A 22,012-nucleotide genomic window follows, 5' to 3' on the forward strand; every position below is an offset into this window, starting at 1 on the left:
CACAGGTTCTGGGGATTAGGGTGTAGACAATTTAAGGGGGCATTATTTTGCCTACCACACACTGTAAAGTTTCTTTTTTTTTTTTTTTAAGGGAATTTCATTTTCATTCATTTATTTATTTATTTTTGGCTGCGTTGGGTCTTAGTTGCTGCGCGCGGGCTTTCTTTAGTTGCAGCAAGTGGAGGCTACTCTTCCTTGCGGTGCGCGGGCTTCTCATTGCATTGGCATCTCTTGTTGCAGAGCACGGGCTTTAGGTGCGTGGGCTTCAATAGTTGTGGCACGTGGGCTCAGTAGTTGTGGCGCACGGGCTTAGTTGCTCTGCAGCATGTGGGATCGCCCTGGACCAGGGCTCAAACCCATGTCCGCTGCGTTGGGAGGCGGATTCTTTTTTTTTTTTTTTAACTGCTTCTGAAGCATTTGTTTGCAAATGCAGGTTATATATATATATTTCTCAACATCTTTATTGGAGTACAATTTTTTTTTACATCTTTATTGGAGTATAATTGCTTTACAATGGTGTGTTAGTTTCTGCTTTATAACAAAGTGAACCAGTTATACATATACATATGTTCCCATATCTCTTCCCTCTTGCATCTCCCTCCCACCCACCCTCCCTATCCCACCCCTCCAGGCGGTCACAAAGAACCAAGCTGATCTCCCTGTGCTATGCGGCTGCTTCCCACTAGCTATCTACCTTACGTTTGGTAGTGTATATATGTCCCTGCCTCTCTCTCGCTTTGTCACAGCTTACCCTTCCCCCTCCCCATATCCTCAAGTCCATTCTCTAGTAGGTCTGTGTCTTTATTCCTGTCTTACCCCTAGGTTCTTCATGACATTATTTTTTCTTAAATTCCATATATATGTGTTAGCATACAGTATTTGTCTTTCTCTTTCTGACTTACTTCACTCTGTATGACAGACTCTAGGTCTATCCACCTCATTACAAATAGCTCAATTTCGTTTCTTTTTATGGCTGAGTAATATTCCATTGTATATATGTGCCACATCTTCTTTATCCATTCATCCGATGATGGGCGCTTAGGTTGTTTCCATCTCCGGGCTATTGTAAATAGAGCTGCAATGAACATTTTGGTACATGACTCTTTTTGAATTATGGTCTTCTCGGGGTATATGCCCAGTAGTGGGATTGCTGGGTCATATGGTAGTTCTATTTGTAGTTTTTTAAGGAACCTCCATACTGTTCTCCATAGTGGCTGTACCAATTCACATTCCCACCAGCAGAGCAAGAGTGTTCCCTTTTCTGCACACCCTCTCTAGCATTTATTGTTTCTAGATTTTTTGATGATGGCCATTCTGACTGTTGTGAGATGATATCTCATTGTAGTTTTGATTTGCATTTTCACAATCCAAGAACATGGTATATCTCTCCATCTATTTGTATCATTTTTAATTTCTTTCATCAGTGTCTTATAATTTTCTGCATACAGGTCTTTTGTCTCCTTAGGTAGGTTTATTCCTAGATATTTTATTCTTTTTGTTGCAATGGTAAATGGGAGTGTTTTCTTGGTTTCACTTTCAGATTTTTCATCATTAGTGTATAGGAATGCCAGAGATTTCTGTGCATTAATTTTGCATCCTGATACTTTACCAAGTTCATTGATTAGCTCTAGTAGTTTTCTGGTAGCATCTTTAGGATTCTTTATGTATAGTATCATGTCATCTGCAAACAGTGACAGCTTTACTTCTTCTTTTCCAATTTGGATTCCTTTTATTCTCTGATTGCTGTGGCTAAAACTTCCAAAACTATGTTGAATAAGAGTGGTGAGAGTGGGCAACCTTGTCTTGTTCCTGATCTTAGTGGAAATGCTTTCAGTTTTTCACCATTGAGGATGATGTTGGCTGTGGGTTTGTCATATATGGCCTTTATTATGTTGAGGAAAGTTCCCTCTATGCCTACTTTCTGCAGGGTTTTTATCACAAATGGGTGTTGAATTTTGTGAAAAGCTTTCTCTGCATCTATTGAGATGATCATATGGTTTTTCTCCTTCAATTTGTTAATATGGTGCATCACGTTGATAGATTTGCGTATATTGAAGAATCCTTCCATTCCTGGAATAAACCCCACTTGATCATGGTGTATGATCCTTTTAATATGCTGTTGGATTCTGTTTGCTAGTATTTTGTTGAGGATTTTTGCATCTATGTTTATCAGTGATATTGGCCTGTAGTTTTTTTGTTGTTGTTGTAAAGCTGGTTTGGTGGTGCTGAACTCTCTCAGCTTTTGCTTGTCTGTAAAGGTTTTAATTTCTCCATCAAATCTGAATGAGATCCTTGCTGGGTAGAGTAATCTTGGTTGCAGGTTTTTCTCCTTCATCACTTTAAATATGTCCTGCCAGTCCCTTCTGCCTTGCACAGTCTCTGCTGAAAGATCAGCTGCTAACCTTATGGGGATTCCCTTTTGTGTTATTTGTTGTTTTTCCCTTGCTGCTTTTAATATGTTTTCTTTGTATTTAATTTTTGACAGTTTGATTAATATGTGTCTTGGCGTATTTCTCCTTGGATTTATCCTGTATGGGACTCTCTGTGCTTCCTGGGCTTGATTAACTATTTCCTTTCCCATATTAGGGAAGTTTTCAACTATAATCTCTTCAAATATTTTCTCAGTCCCTTTCTTTTTCTCTTCTTCTGGAACCCCTATAATTCGAATGTTGGTGCGTTTGTTGTCCCAGAGGTCTCTGAGACTGTCCTCAGTTCTTTTCATTCTTTTTTCTTTATTCTGCTCTGCAGTAGTTATTTCCACTATTTTATCTTCCAGGTCACTTATCCGTTCTTCTGCCTCAGTTATTCTGCTATTGATCCCATCTAGAGTATTTTTCATTTCATTTATTGTGTTGTTCATCGTTGTTTGTTTCATCTTTAGTTCTTCTAGGTCCTTGTTAAATGTTTCTTGCATTTTGTCTATTCTATTTCCAAGATTTTGGATCATCTTTACTATCATTATTCTCAATTCTTTTTCAGGTAGACTGCCTGTTTCCTCTTCATTTGTTAGGTCTGGTGGGTTTTTATCTTGCGCCTTCATGCTATGTGTTTTTCTGTCTTCTCATTTTGCTTAACTTACTGTGTTTGGGGTCTCCTTTTTGCAAGCTGCAGGTTCGTAGTTCCCGTTGTTTTTGGTGTCTGTCCCCAGTGGCTAAGGTTGGTTCAGTGGGTTGTGTAGGCTTCCTGGTGGAGGGGACTAGTGCCTGTGCTCTGGTGGATGAGGCTGGATCTTGTCTTTCTGTTGGGCAGGTCCATGTCTGGTGGTGTGTTTTGGGGTGTCTGTGAACTTATGATTTTAGGCAGCGTCTCTGCTAATGGGTGGGGTTGTGTTCCTGTCTTGCTAGTTGTTTGGCATGGGGTCCAGCACTGTAGCTTGCTGGTCGTTGAGTGAAGTTGGATGCTGGCGTTGAGATGGAGATCTCTGGGAGATTTTCGCCGTTTGATATTATGTGGAGCTGGGAGGTCTCTTGTGGACCAGTGTTCTGAAGTTGGCTCTCCCACCTCAGAGGCACAGCAGTGACTCCTGGCTGCAGCACCAAGAGCCTTTCATCCACATGGCTCAGAATAAAAGGAAGAAAAAGTATAAAGAATTATAAGTAGAAAGAAAGAAAGAAACGAAGGAAGAAAGAAAGAAAGAAGGAAAGAAGGAATGAAGGAAAGAAGGAAAGAAAGAAAAAGGAGGGAGGGAGGGAGGGACAGAGGGATGGAGGGAGGAAGGAAGGAAGGAAGGAAGGAGGGAAGGAAGGAAAAAAGAAAGAAAGACGATAAAGTAAATTAAAATAAAGTAAAATATAAAGTTATTAAAATAAAAAATAATTATTAAGAAAAAAAATTTTAAAAAAACGGACAGATAGAATCCTAGGACAAATGGTGGAAGCAAAGCTATACAGACAAAATCTCACACAGAAGCATACACATACACACTCACAAAAAGAGGAAAAGGGGAAAAATCATAGTTCTTGCTCTCGAAGCCCACCTCCTCAATTTGGGATGACTCGTTGTCTATTCATGTATTCCACAGATGCAGGTACATCAAGTTGATTGTGGAGCTTTAATCCACTGCTTCTGAGGCTGCTGGGAGAGATTTCCCTTTCTCTTCTTTGTTCGCTCTGGTCCTGGGGTTCAGCTTTGGATTTGGCCCCGCCTCTGTGTGTAGGTCGCCTGAGGGCATCCGTTCTTCGCTCAGACAGGACGGGGTTAAAGGAGCAGCTGATTCGGGGGCTCTGACTCACTCAGACCGGGGGGAGGGAGGGGCACGGAGTGCGGGGCGAGCCTGCGGCAGCAGAGGCCAGCATGATGGTGTGCCGTTGCACCAGCCTGAGGCCTGCCGTGTGTCCTCCCGGGGAAGTTGTCCCTGGATCCCGGGACCCTGGCAGTGGCGGGCTGCACAGGCTCCCCGGAAGGGGGGTGTGGATAGTGACCTGTGCTCGCACACAGGCTTCTTGGTGGCGGCAGCAGCAGCCTTAGCGTCTCCCGCCCGTCTCTGGGGTCCGCGCTTTTAGCCGCGGCTCACGCCCGTCTCTGGAGCTCCTTTAAGCAGCGCTCTTAATCCCCTCTTCCAGGTACGTGGGGAGTTCTTGCCTTTTGGGAGGTCTGAGGTCTTCTGCAAGCATTCAGTAGGTGTTCTGTAGGAGATGTTCCACGTGTAGATGTATTTCTGGTGTATCTGTGGAGAGGAAGGTGATCTCCGCGTCTTACTCTTCTGCCATCTTCCCTGGAGTATATCGAGGCAGATTCTTAACCACTAAGCCACCAGGGAAGCCCTGTGAAGTTTCTTTTTAATTAAAATTTTAAAGTACAACACGTACAGATAAGTGCACAAATAATAAACATATAGCTTGATGAATTTTCACAGAGTGAATACACTCATGTAACTAGCACTGAGATCAAGAAGTAGAACATTGCCAGCATTCCAGATGCTCTGTTGGCGTTCCTGCTCAGTCACTTCCCCCACCAAGAATACCACCATCCTAACTTCTAACACGATTGATTAGTTTTAGCTTGTTTTAAACTTTATGTAAATCGAATCACACAGCATGTATTCTTTTATGCCGAGCTTCTTTCTCTCAACTTTTATTTATTTATTTATTTAGGCTGCACCATGCAGCTTGTGGGATCTCAGTTCTCTGACCAGGGATGGAATCCGGGCCATGGCAGTGAAAGCCCAGAACCCTAACCACTAGACCGTCAGGGAACTCCCTCTCTCAACTTTTATGACTATGAGATTCATTTATATTGTCGTATGTAGCTTTGAATTGTTCATTCTCGTTGCTGTATAATATTCCATTGAATGAATCTACCACACTTTATTTATCTATTCCAATATTTGGGGCGCTGCTCTGAACATTCTAGTACGTGTTGTTTGGTGATCATATGTATGCATTTACGTTGGATACATACCTAGGAGTGGAATTGCTGGATCCCAGAGTAAGCATATGCTCCACTTTATTAGACACTGCCAAAGAGTTTTCCAAGAGGTTGTACCAATTTACACTCTTATCAACAGTGTGTGAGAGTCCCAATTGCTTCACACCCTTCCCAACACTTGCTAATGTCTGGTGGGTGTGTAGTGGTTGCTCACTGTAGTTTTACTTTGCATTTTTCTGATGATTAGTGCAGTAGAGCACCTTTTCATATGTTTATTTTTTACTGTATGCCTTTTTAACCTTTTGGTTATTGCACCATGTTAATATATTATTTATTCCAAAGCAAAATTAAAAAAACAAAACCAAGGTGCGGAGGTGTTACGGCTCCTTTTCACCAGTTAAAGGGGCGAGTAAAGGAGAGACAGAGAGAGAGAGAGAGAGAGAGAAACTCTCTTCAAAGTTCCTTACATCATTGATTCTCAGCATTTGATTGTACACTCCAAGATCCTTCTTCCCGCTTCCCAAGTTGGCAATATCATGGTTGGGACTCCACCGTAGAAAAGCAGAAAGAAAATGTTTACACATACACAGAGAAAAACCCTTACTTTAAAAATTCTTCCCTGGCCTTCATTGAGCAGACTGCTTTTTATAAGTTGTATTGCCCCTTTTGTATTAACTCCTTTCACAAATAAAATTCCTTGTGGGAATCACGTGGGACTGCCCGATGTTCAGCTCCACCCAGCATAATGGGCAATATAACACCAACACCCAATTTCAAGATCAAAGTGCCTTTCATTTAAATGCTGTTGTGTTTGTTGTTGTTTTTAATTAATTTTTGATCCAGAGCAGCTCTGAAACTACCCAAATCCCAAGCAGACATGAGAAAAGGAGTTGGATAATTTGTAAAGTACAAAAAAAAAAAATCCACTTAAGTGCCTGCTGATTCTAAAGTTATCTGTAAAGGAAAGGATAATAGTTTACTTTATATATTAGCCAAGTTAAAGATATGTTTGAGAACTTTGGACTCCAGTGTAAAAAGGAGGATTACACAGTATAATTATTTAAAGTACCTTCCCATTGGTCAAGGATTATAACAAAAGATGTTAACCAGCTATACCCCATGTGTACTGATGACATAAAACAAGAGGTAATGGGAGATATGACATAAGCAATTCAGTTTCATGGGAAACAAAGGTGAATTTCTCAATTAAAAATTTTTTTTTCAGTTTAAAATTGGTGGCTGAGGCTTGGAGGAGTGACATTAGATTCTGAGTGAGAATACCACACTTATGTGAACTTGTAAGTAAATAAAATACGGTTTAAAATCCTGAAAATGTATAATTTTCTCAGGGGAATAAATTTACAGGATATAAAAGTCAAACAAAAATTACAAGTTAATCATATTCTCTAATATGGACTTAGAAAGAGCCTATGTACTGAGAGTGAGATTATGTTTAGACAAAAGACTTACGGACTCACAACAACAGAAACAATCGTGAAAAAAGCTCAGTTTTACCCTGTGCTGGGCACATTAGGTGTAATAACTTGTTTAGCCCTCACACCAGCCCTATGAGGTGGCTGCTATTGCCTTCACTGTTTTGCAGTGGGTGAAATTAAGACATATTTTGGTGACTCAAATCCAAAATTACATGGTTAGTAAGTAATACAGCTGATTCATGAACCCAAATTACATCTCCAAGGCTGCTAGTTTAAAAAAAAAACAAACCTAGAAAAAATTAGTTATCTTTTATCTTAAAAATACTGGTAAATTCTCAGATGCAACAGTAATGTTAATAAAACGATGTTTATATTATAAAAATATGAAGAGATTTTGTCAAATATTAAACAAGTACAGTAACACATTCTATAGATAGAGAAGTAAAGGAAGACAATTAGAAAGGGAAATAATGAACTTATAGAAATTCAGGTTCGAGGGATTTGGAGCTATAAAAAACCCCAAAGGGGAAAAAGACATCAAAGACGAATATATAAGAAAACAAAAAAGTTATGACCAGAAGTGTTTCTTCTCTATGTATGGTAAACAGCTACTAAGCAGAAACTTCTAAGGCTAAGGGGGAAAATGGTTCAAAATTAATACTTTACTAATTTCAAGTAGGGCAATGTTCCAAAGACAAAGCTTCCTATGTTAAAAGATCTCATAGTGTTACTGAACCAAACTTGTGTCCACTCACCCTATGCAGTCAAGCCAATCTACTGACACTGGATTGTGGTGAAGGAAAGTACAGTGTTTATTATAAGGTGCCCAACATAGGGTCAAGCAAGGAGAATAGCCAGCTCATGCTTATAAGACCCAAACTCCCTGATGGCTTTCAGGGAAGGGTTTTTAAAGACAGTGTGAGGGAGTGTGATCAGCTCATGCACAATTCTGATTGGTTGATGGTGAGGTAACAGAGTGATGTTTTGGGAATCTCAATCATCAACCTGCTGGTTCCAGCCAGTCTGGGGTCTCAGTGCTGGTGGTCAGCATGCAGTTAACTTTTCCCAATTGGTGGCGGTTTTAGTATCTGCAAAACAACTCAAGGATGTAGCTCAGGATATTATCTCTAGCCATTGAGGAGAAACTAAAGGTCCTTGACTTTGTTTTATGGATAAACTATTATTATGTTGTCTTGCTTGACTGCTTTCCTTTGTTTCTGCATTTTCTCACTTCTCTAATTAAATTTACCCTAGGGAAGGCCTAGGAGGCTAAAGCTTTTCTGCAAACAGATGCGAGGGACATGGAGCGGTCTGTCCCAGGTAAGGCCCCTCGGGGTTCTGCTTGGTTTCAGTAGTTCATGTTTTCTCTTTATAGACATTAGAAATCCTTTGCCTTTTGGTTGTTTCAAATACTTTAAACCGTGGTTCAGCTAATCATATGAGTAATGAATAATAGTGAGTTTAAAAATGATGGGCTTCCCTGGTGGCGCAGTCATTGAGAATCTGCCTGCCAATGCAGGGGACATGGGTTCGAGCCCTGGTCTGGGAGGATCCCACATGCCGCAGAGCAACTAAGCCCATGAGCCACAGCTACTGAGCCTGCGCGTCTGGAGCCTGTGCTCCGCAACAAGAGAGGCCGCGACAGTGAGAGGCCCACGCACAGCGATGAAGAGTGGCCCCCGCTCGCCGCAACTAGAGAAAGCCCATGCACAGAAACGAAGACCCAACACAGCCAAATAAAAAAAAAAAAAATGAAATCACTGGCCTCTTGTCTTCTAAAATGGCCCACACTCTGTGGAGTGTTTCTCCCAGGGTCATTCTTGCCTTTTGAGATGAACCGCATTCTGTCTATGGAATGTGTTTCTCTCTAAATAAATCCACTTCTTCCCTAAAAAAAATGATACCATCTAGAGTCACCAGCTAAGAACAGGGTATTCAAAATAGCAAAGATTTATCTTGGGAGTTCCCTAGTGGCCTAGTGGTTAGGATTCCAGGCTTTCACTGCCGTGGCCTGGGTTCAGTCCCTGGTCGGGGAACTGAGATCTCAAAAGCTGTGCAGCACGGCCAAAAAAGAAAAAAGAAAAGATTTATCTTGATGATGTTAACATAAATAATTTTAGATTAGTTTCTGCCACAATTTTAAAAAGTTATTTGGATTTCTTTTCCTAAATATTAAAACAGAAGATTGCTTGCCTAATTAATTCCCCAAATTCTTCCCCTATTCCACTCAGTTTCACATAGAAACAAAGGAAGTAATTATCTATTGAATTTTATTGAAGATGAGCGTTGAGTTCTCTTATAGCCACTGCCACCCACAAACATGCATGTGTGGGCACACAAGTAGAGTCAGAAAGTATCTGAGAGGGAAAATGTACAATACAATTATTTGTCTCTTCTGTCCACTCTCAATTAAAAGAGAAAAATAGACATGGAATATTGGATGAAGAAAAAGGTTTTTTGGACCTAAGATATTCTGTTCATTTATGTGCTTTGTTTTTTTTGTTGTTGTTAGTAATTTTTTATTTTTTTAATATGTGCTTTGTTATAGATTACTTTCCTCTTTACTAATAAAAAAAAAGCTGGAGAATATTTAAGACCTTGTTAGCTAAATAAGAAACCTTAACCATCTTGAAGGCAAATTTCCAAGTAAGAGTAAATTTGACTATGCTTTTCTCTTTGTCATAAGCCATAGGGGTCCTTTCTATTGTGCCTCCCTGACATTTAGTATAAGGAATTAAGGACTCATAATATTTTGCTAAAGAACCTGTCTTTACCCACCCTGTGTTAGGCATGTATTAGCTCCAATAGCTTGTAAAACATGTTTTGGAGAATTTCATGATGTCATAAATATGTCTATTGTAGAAAATAGTTCCAGCTCACAAATTGTATATGTTATTAATCATTCAAGTCATGGCAGACTGATAAACCACAAGTAAATAACAGTAGTGCTTCTAATAGGATTTATTCACAATGCCACATCTTGTTCTTGCATATACTTCCCCTTATCCCATTTAGTTTTATTTCTTTCATTTAATCCTAAGTCGGTGTTAACATTATTATGACTATGTAAGTGTTGTTCCTAGCTGAGACATATAATATACCATTATTATGCTTCCTTTCATATATGACATTTTGTTTTTCCTGGAGTTATTAATTACTTTGGTTATTTTATTTTATTTTTTTGGCCACGCCCTGCGGCTTGTGGGATCCTAGCTCCCCGACCAGGATTGAACCCGCACCCTCAGCAGTGAAAGCGCGGAATCCCAACCGCTGGACTGCCAGGGAATTCCTATTTTGGTTATTTAGTTAGTTTGACTGATTTGTTTCCTCGTATTACCTATTACTAATTTTTCTGCCAAACCCCTCCAGAGATGTAAAGCCATACTCCATAAGGTCAAACAAATCAGGTAATCTAGTTTTTGTTTTTGTTTTCTATTTGGAGACATATTTCCCCCTGAAGGTAGAAGTCATTCATCTACCCTTCTACTCCTGTAAGGATTGATTGATCTTTAGGCCTGCTACACAGATGTTTTCCTGGGACTTCACTTTGCCTTTCTTGGATTCCCCTGTCTGCTGGATGTCATTCTGTTTTTGACTATTTGGGTTGTTTCCAATTTTTGGCTATTATGTACTTTTTTTTGGGGGGGGGTGGTAGGCGGGCCTTTCACTGTTGTGGCCTCTCCCATTGCGGAGCACAGGCTCCGGATGCGCAGGCTCAGCGGCCATGGCTCACGGGCCCAGCCGCTCCGCGGCATGTGGAATCTTCCCGGACCGGGGCACGAACCCGCATCCCCTGCATCGGCAGGCAGACTCTCAACCACTACGCCACCAGGGAAGCCCCTATTATGTACATTTTTGTACATGATTCTTCACATAAGAATTTCTGTTGAGTGTGTACCTAAGAGTGGAATTGCTGGGTCATAGGTTGTGCATATGGTGAACTTGTGAAATTGGATGGAAAAAATTCCCGTCTTTATTTTCATTAACCATTAAATGAAATTTAGCATTTCCCTCAATTATGAATGTAGACAACAAACCATAGCAATATTAGCAGTACTTGTGAGTTTGACTAATAGAAATCATAGATCTTTTCCTAGCACATTACAGTTGTTGCACATAACATGAAATACTGTTTATGCTGATGTCTTCAGTTCCTGAACTTTTCTGGGTTTCTGCAGCACAAACTGGCTTATTTCCTGTTGGCTTTCCCCATGCGTGTACTTAGTCTCATAATTCCTCCATTCAGCTAAGCAAGTTTTATGTCCTTGTGGGTCCATATCTTTTATCCATTATCATTTTAGTGGGATTTCAGAGTGTTGTGGAGATGAAAACATGTTTCCAAAGTGTTCTATATGGCTTTAAATTTAAATCAGATCTGTAGTTATATCTTTTTTCCAATATTATTTATGTATACCTTTAATCTTTTTAATAGGTCAATATAATTTTTTTAAATTATATTTATTTGATTTTTAAAATTTATTTTTGGCTGAGTCGGGTCTTAGTTACGGCACTCGGGATCTTTTGTTGCAGTGCATGGGCTTCTCTCTAGTTGTGGCACACGGGCTTGGTAGTTGCAGCACACGGGCTTAGTTGCCCTGTGGCATGTGGGATCTCAGTTCCCAGACCAGGGATCGAACCTGCGTCCCCTGCATTGGGAGGTGGATTCTTAACCACTGGACCACCAGGGAAGTCCCAGCAGGTCAATCTTGATAGAGGTATGTCTGTTATGTTAGTCTTTTCAAAGAACCAGCTTTTGGTTTTGTTGATGATCTCCACTTTGTGGGGGTGTTTGTTTTATTAATTTTGCTTTTTATTATTATTTTTTCCCTCTATCTTAGGGATGTTCTGTTCTTTCTCTAGCTTCATGAATTGAATGCTTTATGCATTAATTTGGAATATTTTTAGAGGTGCACTTAACACTAAATTTTCTTCATGATTCCATTTTAGATGCCTCTCCTATGTTTTTTATATGTGTTTTATTGTTATTCAGTTTTAACTTTTTCATGATTTTCATTAGGATGTTCTCATTAACTCGTTGGCTATTTAGGGTTGTGTTTTTAGTTTTTAGATGTATGTTTTTGCTGTCTTTTTAGTATTGATTTAAAATTTCAACATGCATGTTTAATTTTTAATGAGTTTAGAGTTGATAGATGGAGTTTCCAGTGCTTTAACTCCAGTCCTTCCAATCACACCATCCACTTTTCTGTTATGGTTGTAAGGTATTTGGGTTTCTTTTTTTGGGGGGGGGGCTTCATTTTTTTAACCTCCCCTTTTTATATTAACAGTTAGTACATATTTAGATTTTACAAAGTCTTTACTCACCATTTCTTTTTGCTTTGTTCTCCTTTTTTGGGTTCAATTTCCTTCTTGCAAAAATCTTCATTTTAATAGTTATGTCAGTGAGGGTCTGCAAATAAATAGTAAATGCCCACAAGCTTTATATATCTAAAAATGCTTTTATTTCTCTTTCATTCTCAAATGAAAATTTAGCTGGATACATTTAACCAAGTACCTCACCTTTGCTCCAATGTCACATTCTTAATGAGGTGACCCTGACAAACCTTTAATAACTTTCAAACCATTTCCTGCCCCAGGCAGTATCAATTCCCTTACTTGTTTTTGCCTATTACATAATTCATCTATTTGTTTATTGTTTATTTCCTATCTCTCCCCACTAGAATGTCAATTCCATGAGGGCATGGATTTCTGTCTATTTCATTCACTATGTATCCCAAGCCTTTAGAAAAATACCTGGCAAGCAGAAGGTGCAGAGATTTTAAAAAATAAATTCATTGCACTTGCTGAGTTTGTTGAATGAATATAGAATTCCTGATTGACTTATTTTCTTCAGCACTTTGAAGATATTATTTTATCACCTTATTCTATCATCTCTGGTATCTTTTTTTTTTTGAGAAGTCTGTAGTTATTCTTCTTTTGTTACTTTTTGGGTACTCTACCTCTCTTATCTTTTAAGATTTTCTCTCTGTTTTTGATGCTCTGCAATTTTACTACAGCATGTCAGATGTGGATTTGTTATTATTTATCTTGCTAAGTACTTAAGGTTGCTCCTTTACCTTGAAGATTTACTTTATTTCTAAAAATTTCTTGATTGTTATCTCTTCAAATATTGTCTGTTTCCCATTCTCTCCTTCTTGACTCCCTATTAGATGTGTGTTAGAATGTCTCATTCCCCCTACCATGTAACCAGGTTTTCCTTTTCTTTTTCATTGTTTTGCTGTGTTGGGTTCCAGGTCATTTCTTCATATGTGTATTCCAATTCAGTGATTCTTTCCTTGGCTGTGTCTAGTCCATAATTTTTAAACTTTGTTCAAAATTTAATGACATTTTTTTAGTTGTTACAACCAGGAGAGTGCTACTGGCATCTAGTGAGTAGAAAACAGATATGCTGATAAAATTTCTATTTGTATATTTTTCAAATCCATCTTTTTTAATGCTTTAACATGTTTGTTTTATGGTTCTTATTCCTTCCTTTTTCCAAAAGCTCTTTGGGATTGCTCTATTATCTCTAGTTCCTTAGATGTAAATTATCCCATTTGTTGCCTATTCTGACTCCTCCCTCAAGGCAGTTAATTTCCTGATATGGTCTGTAATCTTAGCTGTAAGCCCTTCTTCATTGGGCTTGCTCTCTGTAGAAGTCCCATGTACCTGTGTATGACAATGTCCTTACAGAGAAAGTTTGTGTTTGTCTTTACTGGGTCCCTTGATTCCCACCAGTTCAGATCTGTTTTACTGTTGTTTTTGTTGTTACTATTGTTTGTTTCTCAGTTTGAGGGACCCTGCACTTTGCAGGTGTGAAAAATTTAAACCCTACTCCCAAGCATCTCTGGGCCTGATGCATCCTTGATGTTGCACCCACTTTTGCATTTATTTACTCTTGTGCAAACTACCTCATGCCTCCTGGGATTCTGTTTCGCTCTTCTGCTTCAATCCAGTCTTGTCTGCTTTGGGTATTCCCAACTCAATTATTTAGGATTAAGTTTAACACTGTTTTAAACAAGATAAAAGTTTATTTCTTTCTGCTATAAATGAAGTCAGAAGGCATGAAGTCCAAGGTGGGCATGGTGGCTTGATGTTCATGAGGGACACAGGCATGTTCTCTATTGTTGCTCTACCATCCTTAGCATGAGGCTTCTGCTTCATAGTCCAAAATAGCTGCTTGAAAACAAAAAACAAAAAAACAAAAACCCAAACAAAAAAACCCCCAAAATAGCTGCTTGAGCTCCAGCCACTTTATCTGCATTCTAGCCAAAAGGAAGGAGGAAGGCACAAACAGCATGCCCCCCTCTTTTAAAGGACACATACCACTTTCACTTACATCACTTGGCTAGGACTTAGCAAGGGAAGTTGGGAAATGTTTTTACTAGGCAGACATCAGGGCTTCTTTTATTCAAGACAAAAGGAGAGAAAGGATAATGGGGGATAATTAACAGTTTCTATCACACCTATTAAATTATAAACCACCCTAGAATTAGGATTCTGCTTTATACCTTTTATGAAATTCAGTGCTCACAAGGAGCTCAATAAAAATCTCTTAATAATGATGATTAATCCTTTTAGCAAACATTTATTCAGCACCTATTTTTTTCTTTTACCTTTTTTTCATTCAGCATCTATTCTATGCCAGGAACTGTGTTAGGCACTGGAGCTACAAAAAATGAAATTAACACGGGAAACAAAGACTTTACCCAAGAAGTATTGCTTTAAAGCAGGTATTTGAACCATTAACAAAAGTTGTCAGACAGAGGAGGAGGGGGAAGATATTCCAGGCAAAGGAAATAGTTTATGCAAATTATCAGAGGTATGAAACAGCATGTCATGTTAGGAAATGCTGGCTGTGTGGTATACCTAGACCAGCGGTCTCAACCATGGGCTATTTTTCTAGAAACAGGTGCTAACTTCTCTGCCACCGTGACTTAGTTCCCACCACCCCCAAATTAGGACCCACAATCTGACAAGTTTGATTTTGTTTTATTATCATTAGATAATGTTTATAAAATGCTAGTCACGTGTGTCTCAATAAATAGTAGCAGTTGTATGCTGCAGAGAAGTCAAGGTAAATACTAAAAAATGTAATTTGGAACTGGGTCGTACCTTAGAAAGGTATAAACCTTTTGCTAAGGCTGAGTGACCTTAGCAAAAGTCATTACAGTGGAGTGCTGAATTTTTTTTAAAGCCCTTTATTTTTTATTTTTTTGGTCATGCCACACGGCTTGTGGGATCTTAGTTCCCCCAACCAGGGATCAAACCCAGGCCACGGGAGTGAAAGAGCCGAGTCTTAACCACTGGACCTCCAGGTAATTCCCTGGAGTGCTGAATTTATCAGGATAGGTTAGGCTATGTTGCAACTACAGACAATACCAGAAATTTCAGTGGTGTAAGATAAGAGTCTCTTTCTCCTTCATCCAAAGTCTGCAGCAGGTCCAGACAACTCCTCAAAACAGCTGCCTTTCTTTTTATGGCTGAGTAATATTCCATTGTATATATGTGCCACATCTTCTGTCATACAGAGTGAAGTAAGCCAGAAAGAGAAAGACAAAAACCGTATGCTAACACATATATATGGAATTTAAGAAAAAAAAATGTCATGAAGAACCTAGGGGTAAGACAGGAATAAAGACACAGACCTACTAGAGAACGGACTTGAGGATATGGGGAGGGGGAAGGGTAAGCTGTGACAAAGCGAGAGAGTGGCATGGACATATATACACTACCAAACGTAAGGTAGACAGCTAGTGGGAAGCAGCCGCATAGCACAGGGAGATCAGCTTGGTTCTTTGTGACCGCCTGGAGGGGTGGGATAGGGAGGGTGGGAGGGAGGGAGACACAAGAGGGAAGAGATATGGGAACATATGTATATGTATAACTGATTCACTTTGTTATAAAGCAGAAACTAACACACCATTGTAAAGCAATTATACCCCAATAAAGATGTTAAAAAAAAAAACAAAACAGCTGCCTTCCCTGGCTTGACTAAGCAATTGAATATGCTTTGATATGTTAACTTCACCATCTCAACCTGAGGCTTCCAAGTTCACTTGAGCAGAGGAAGAGAGAAACTGGAGAATCACATAGAAGCTTTGTGCACGTATTTGCTTCTGCTCACATTTCCTTGGTTAGATCTAGTCATGTGGCACTGTGTGATACAAGAGTATTGGGAAGTGTAGTCTCCCTATGCCCCATAAGGAAGGGAAACAAGATATTGGTCAGCATTAATAATGTCCCTGAGAAATGGTAAAGCCCAAAGAGGGCTTTTTTGGTGAGCTAAAGAGGAAGTGGGAGGAGAGATTGCATTCTTGTAGACAGCATGAGGAGCTCCATGGACCCACTCCCCAGTGAAACTGGTGAAGATGATTAAAAAGCAACAACCATTTACAGTCTCTGGAAATAATCCTAAGAGTATACACCAAATGAAGAAAATATCTATTCAAGAATATCTACTAGGATTCCAGAAGAACAGCAAGAGCCTGTGGTATTTGAACCAGGACTGTTCTCTCCCTTCCTTTCCCAGCTCAGTGAGATGGACGCTCCATTCCAGATGGGTGTAGCCAAGAATACAGGGCTCCCCCTCTATGCAGCTCCCATAGAGGACTATCTTCCCAGAAGGGGTAGGACATCACCATTTTTCATCCTGCCTCCAGCTAGCTACCTGTTGCTGAGGCTAAGTTCTGGGGTAATGTGGCTGAAAGGTCGGGGTCCCTTCTTTCACCCAGCCCCCTCTGGTGGGACAGAAGCTCTACCTTGAGCATGGTTGGGCTGAAAATACTGGGACCCTGATTACCGTTGCCCAGGCTGGTATGGTGGTTCCACACTGGCAGAGGCAAGCTGAGAAGACCTGAGGCTACCGCCCCACCTCTACTTAGCACTTAAGTCCTAAAGTGGGGATGTTGCTCAGAGAGAAGCAACCTCGCCCCTCAATCCCATAGTCTTGGCTTGGAGATTTTTCTTTGGGGGAGAAGGTTACAAAACAGTCCATAATCTCTTCCCAAAGGAACTGACTTCATCAGCAACACAGAATAGGAAGTTCGAGCTTAAGGGTATTCTCAAAAACAGTGGAGGTAGTGGCCTTTGGGAGGAGTTTGGTAGGTTCAGTGGAGATATATAAACTAAACTGTAGGCCACCTCATCTACAAGAGAGAACTGGGTAAGGAGATGGCTGGGAGGAGCCCTCCTAGGCTCAGAACAACTCTCAAACATTGATCTCAGGAACTGTTCCTCCAAAGGAGCTCTAGGGACTTCCCTGGCTGTCCAGTGGTTAAGACTCCGTGTTTCCAGTGTAGGGGGTGTGGGTTTAATACCTGGTCAGGGATCTAAGATCCCACATGAAGCATGGCCAAAAAACAAAAACAAACAAAAAACAAAGGAGGGGCTTCCTTGGTGGCGCAGTGGTTGAGAGTCCGCCTGCCGATGCAGGGGACACGGGTTCGTGTCCCGGTCCGAGAAGATCCCACATGCCGCAGAGCGGCTAGGCCCGTGAGCCATGGTCGCTGAGCCTGCGCGTCCGGAGCCTGTGCTCCGCAAGGGGAGAGGCCACAGCAGTGACAGGCCCACGTACCACAAAAAAAACAAAGGAGCTCTAATTTGTATGCTGCAGAGAAGTAAGGTAAATACTGAAAAATGTAATTTGGACAGTAGAGCAATTTATGCCCCAGGGTGTTGTTGAAGACAATAGAACAATCATTTTGCAAACAGAGTTTAACAGCTGGGCACTGTCAGGAAAAGAGACAAAGAAAAACCTGTCAAAACCACTGTCATCTTGGGAGACTAAGGGTTCACCCAAGGCCGCACCCCTTGAGGACCAACATCAGAGGATTAACACTGGGGGGTGGGGGGACAGCAGGGATAGACTTCAGTAATGATCCAGCCATTCACTAAGCAAGTAACAATAATAAGCCCAGAGTGGTGGCTGGGGGGCCTCCACCCATAGTTAGTATATTACCTAAAACATTCAGTTTCCAAAGAAAATATATTATGGGATATACAAAGAAACAGGAAAGTATTACCCATACACTATAGGGTGGTGGGGAGAAGCAGGTAGCAAAAACTTCCTGTGAGAGTAACCAGATGTCAGAGTTAACAAAGGCTTCAGAGTAGCCATTATAAATACATTCAAAGAACTAAAGGAAACCATGATTAAAGAAATAAAGTATGAGACAATGTATCAAATAGAGAATTCAATAAATATAAATTATATATAAAAAAGAACTGGAAATTCTGGAGTTGAAAAGTACAGTAACTGAAAAGAAAAACTCACTAGAGGGTCTTATATTACCTTATTAGGGCTGCCATAACAAAATACCACAGACTGGGTGGCGTAAACAGCAGGTATTTATATTCTCACAGTTCTGGAGGCTAGAATTCCAAGATCAAGGTGTCAGCAGGTTTGGTTCTTTCTTCCTTCCTTCCTTCCATTTATTTATCTAGCTGTGCTGGGTCTTGGTTACGGCATGCGGGCTCTTAGTTGCAGCATGTGGGATCTAGTTCCCTGACCAGGGATCGAACCTGGGCCCCCTGCATTGGGAGCGTGGAGTCTTAACCACTGGACCACCAGGGAAATCCCCAGGTTTGGTTATTTCTGAGGCCTCTCTCCTTGGCTTGCAGATGGCTATCTTTAACTGTGTTCTCACATGGTCATTCCTCTGTGTCCATGTGCCCCTGTTGTTTCTTTTTGTATCCAAATTTCCTCTTCTCATAAGGATACTGCTCAATGGTAAGTAGACTTATCATGGTGATCATTTTGAAATGTATATAAATATTGAATCACTATGTTGTATACCAGCGACTAACATAGTGTTGTAGGTCAATTATACTTCAAAAACAAACAAATTCATAGAAAAAGAGATCAGATTTGTGGTTACCAGAGTTGAGGGGGAGGGGGAGTTGGGTGAAAGTAGTCTAAAGCTACTGGAAAAAACACGTACAATGTAAGAGCTGTGAGCTGAGTCTATTCCGTGTCTTACTGAGGACTGTAGCCCAGGAGACAGCCCCTCAGATAACTCTGAGAAACAGTTCCGAAGAGGTAGGGGAAGAGCCAGTATATATAGTGCAGTCAAGATCTCGGTAAAGGTTTACTGCTCATGAGGCTCAAATATCTCAGTCAATGATTTTAGTACTTTTCTAAGTATGGGAAGGTGCGAGCATATGGTGTCATTGAAATTCTTCCTTACATATGCATTTTAACTATGCAGGGGCTCATATATCCAAAACACACAATGCTTCATCCTGAATTCCTTTCAGGGTGCCCTTGTAGGTCAGTGACTGCAGTGGCCAATGACTTGATCCTTGTAGAACTGGAATGGCAGGCCACATTCTCTGTTTACAGTATAAACTTCCAGTTATAAGATAAATAAGTACTAGGGATGTAATGTACAACATGATAAATATAATTAGCACTGCTGTGTGTTATATATGAAAGTTGTTAAGAGAGTGAATCCTAAGAGTTCTCATCACAAGGAAAACATTTTTTTCTATTTCTTTAAGTTTGTATCTATATGAGATGATGGATGTTCACTAAACTTATTGTGGTAATCATTTCATGATGTATGTAAGTCACATCATTATGCTGTATACCTTAAACTTACACAGTGCTGTATATCATTTATATCTCAATAATACTGGAAGAAAAAAAATTAGGACACCACTCAGATTAGATTAGGGCCCACCCTAACAGTCTTGTTTTAATTTAGTCACCTTTTTTTTTTTTTTTTTTTTTTTTTTGCGGTACACGGGCCTCTCACTGTTGTGACCTCTCCCGTTGGGGAGCACAGGCTCTGGACGCACAGGCTCAGCGGTCATGGCTCATGGGCCTAGCTGCTCCGCGGCATGTGGGATCTTCCCGGACCGGGGCACAAACCCGTGTCCCCTGCATCAGCAGGCGGACTCTCAACCACTGCACCACCAGGGAAGCCCAGTCACCTTTTTTTTTTTTTAAGTTTTAATTCTTTTTTGAATTTTATTTTATTTTATTTTTATACAGCAGGTTCTTATTAGTTGTCTATTTTATACATATTAGTGTATATATGTCAATCCCAGTCCCCCAATTCATCCCACTGAGTTTTAATTTTTTTTACAGTAGGTCCTTGTTGGTTATCTGTTTTATTTTATTTTATTATTTAAAAAATAATTTATTAATTTATTATTTATTTTTGGTTGCATTGGGTCTTTGTTGCTGTGTGCAGGCTTTCTCTAGTTGCGGCGAGCAGGGGCTACTTTTCGTTGCGGTACGCAGGCTTCTCATTGCAGTGGCTTCTCTTGTTGCAGAGGATGGGCTCTAGGCACACGGGCTTCAGCAGCTGTGGCTCGCAGGCTCTAGAGCGCAGGCTCAGTAGTTGTGGCACACGGGCCTAGTTGCTCCGTGACATGTGGGATCTTCCTGGACCAGGGCTCGAACCCGTGTCTCCTGTATTGGCAGGCGGATTCTTAACCACTGCGCCACCAGGGAAGCCCTCCATGGTTATCTATTTTAAATATAGCAGTGTGCATAGGTCAATCCCAAACTCCCAATCAATCTTAAAAAAAATTTTATTGGCATATAGTTGACTTACAATGTTGTGTTTGTTTCTGCTGTACAGAAAAGTGAATCGGTTATACATATACATATATCCATTCTTTTTTAGATTCTTTTCCCATATAGGTCATTACAGAGTATTTTTAAAATATTTATTTATTTATTTATTTGGCTGTGCCGGGTCTTAGTTGTGGCATGCGGGATCTAGTTCCCTGACCAAGAATCGAACCCCAGCCCCCTGCATTGGGAGCATGGAGTCTTAACCACTGGACCACCAGGGAAGTCCTGGTCATTATGGAGTATTGAGTAGAGTTTCCTGTGCTATACAGTAGGTCCTTATTAGTTATCTATTTTATATATAGTAGTGTGTAAATCTCCCAATTTAGTCCTCCCCCTTAGTCAACTCTTTAAAGGCACTATCTCCCAATATAGTCATATCCTGACGTACTGGCGGTTTCAACATATGACTTTTGGGAGGGAAACAATTCTGCCTATATAACAGGTCTCCACAGTAAATTTGAATTGGCAGAAGAAAGAATTAATAAACTTGAAGATATATTCATAGAGATTATGCAATCCAAAGAATAGAGAGAAAAAAGAATGAAGAGCCTCAGAGAAATATGGAACACCATTATGCACACCAACATATACGTAGCAGAAGTACCAGAAAGAGAGGAGTGGGAGAAAGGAGGGAAAAAAAGATATTTGAAGAAATAATGGCTAAAAACTTTCCTGAATTTATTGAAAAACAATCTACCCATCTAGGAAGCTCAATGGACGCCAAGTAAAACAAATGCAAAAAGATCCATAAACAGACACATCATAATAAAAATGCTGAAATATAAAGACAAGGAACAAATCTCGAAAGCAGCAAAAGAAAAATGACTCATCATTTACAAGGGAATCCCAATAGGATTAAAAGCTGACTTTTTATCAGAAACAGTGGAGGCCAGAAGAAAGTAGGACAATGTATTCAAAGTGCTCAAAGAAAAATAAAAAGACAGTCAACTAAGAATCCTGTATTGAGCAAAGCTATCTTTCAAAAATGAAGGTGGGGCTTCCCTGGTGGCGTAGTGGTTGAGAGTCCGCCTGCCGATGCAGGGGACATGGGTTCGTGCCCTGGTCTGGGAGAATCCCACATGCCGCGGAGCGGCTGGGCCCGTGAGCCATGGCCGCAGAGCCTGCGCATCTGGAGCCTGTGCTCCGCAACGGGAGAGGCCACAACAGGGAGAGGCCCGCGTACCACAAAAAAAAAAAAAAAAAAAAGAAGAAGGTGAAATAAAGACATTCCCAGGTATATAAAAACTGAGAGACTTCATTGCTAGTAGACCTACCTTACAAGAAATAGGAAGTTGTTTAGGCTGATATCAAGTGACCCCAGATATTAGTTCAAATCCATACAAAAAACCCCAAAGAACAAAGGTAAAGGTAATTGTTGGAGGAGGTCATCAAGATGTGATCGTTGGTTGACCCGAAAGCTGGACCCAGGCAATTAGAGGCTCCTTATCCCCACTACCCGAGTCAGTGGAATATGTATTCTACCCACCATTCCCACACTAGGTGCCATTTCAAGAATGTAGCCTTGAGAGAGTAATGCTGAATTGTTGAGACCACCTGGACTGAATATGTGACTGAACCCTGTTAAGGCCTCTATGTAAACTTTTAAGATTCTGATGGGTGGATG

At 40.4% G+C, this 22,012-nt stretch overlaps 1 non-coding gene across 1 annotated transcript; it reads right to left on the reverse strand.

Annotated features, from left to right (window-relative positions):
* Nucleotides 1-18,302: 18,302 nt before the first annotated feature.
* TRNAW-CCA (transfer RNA tryptophan (anticodon CCA)) lies at nt 18,303-18,375 on the reverse strand. Its single transcript has one exon. It is a non-coding gene; the product is annotated as a tRNA-Trp (tRNA).
* Between the last annotated feature and the right edge of the window lie 3,637 nt (nt 18,376-22,012).

Source organism: Orcinus orca, chromosome X, assembly GCF_937001465.1.
Source record: "Orcinus orca chromosome X, mOrcOrc1.1, whole genome shotgun sequence".
Classification (NCBI taxonomy): Eukaryota; Metazoa; Chordata; class Mammalia; order Artiodactyla; family Delphinidae; genus Orcinus; species Orcinus orca.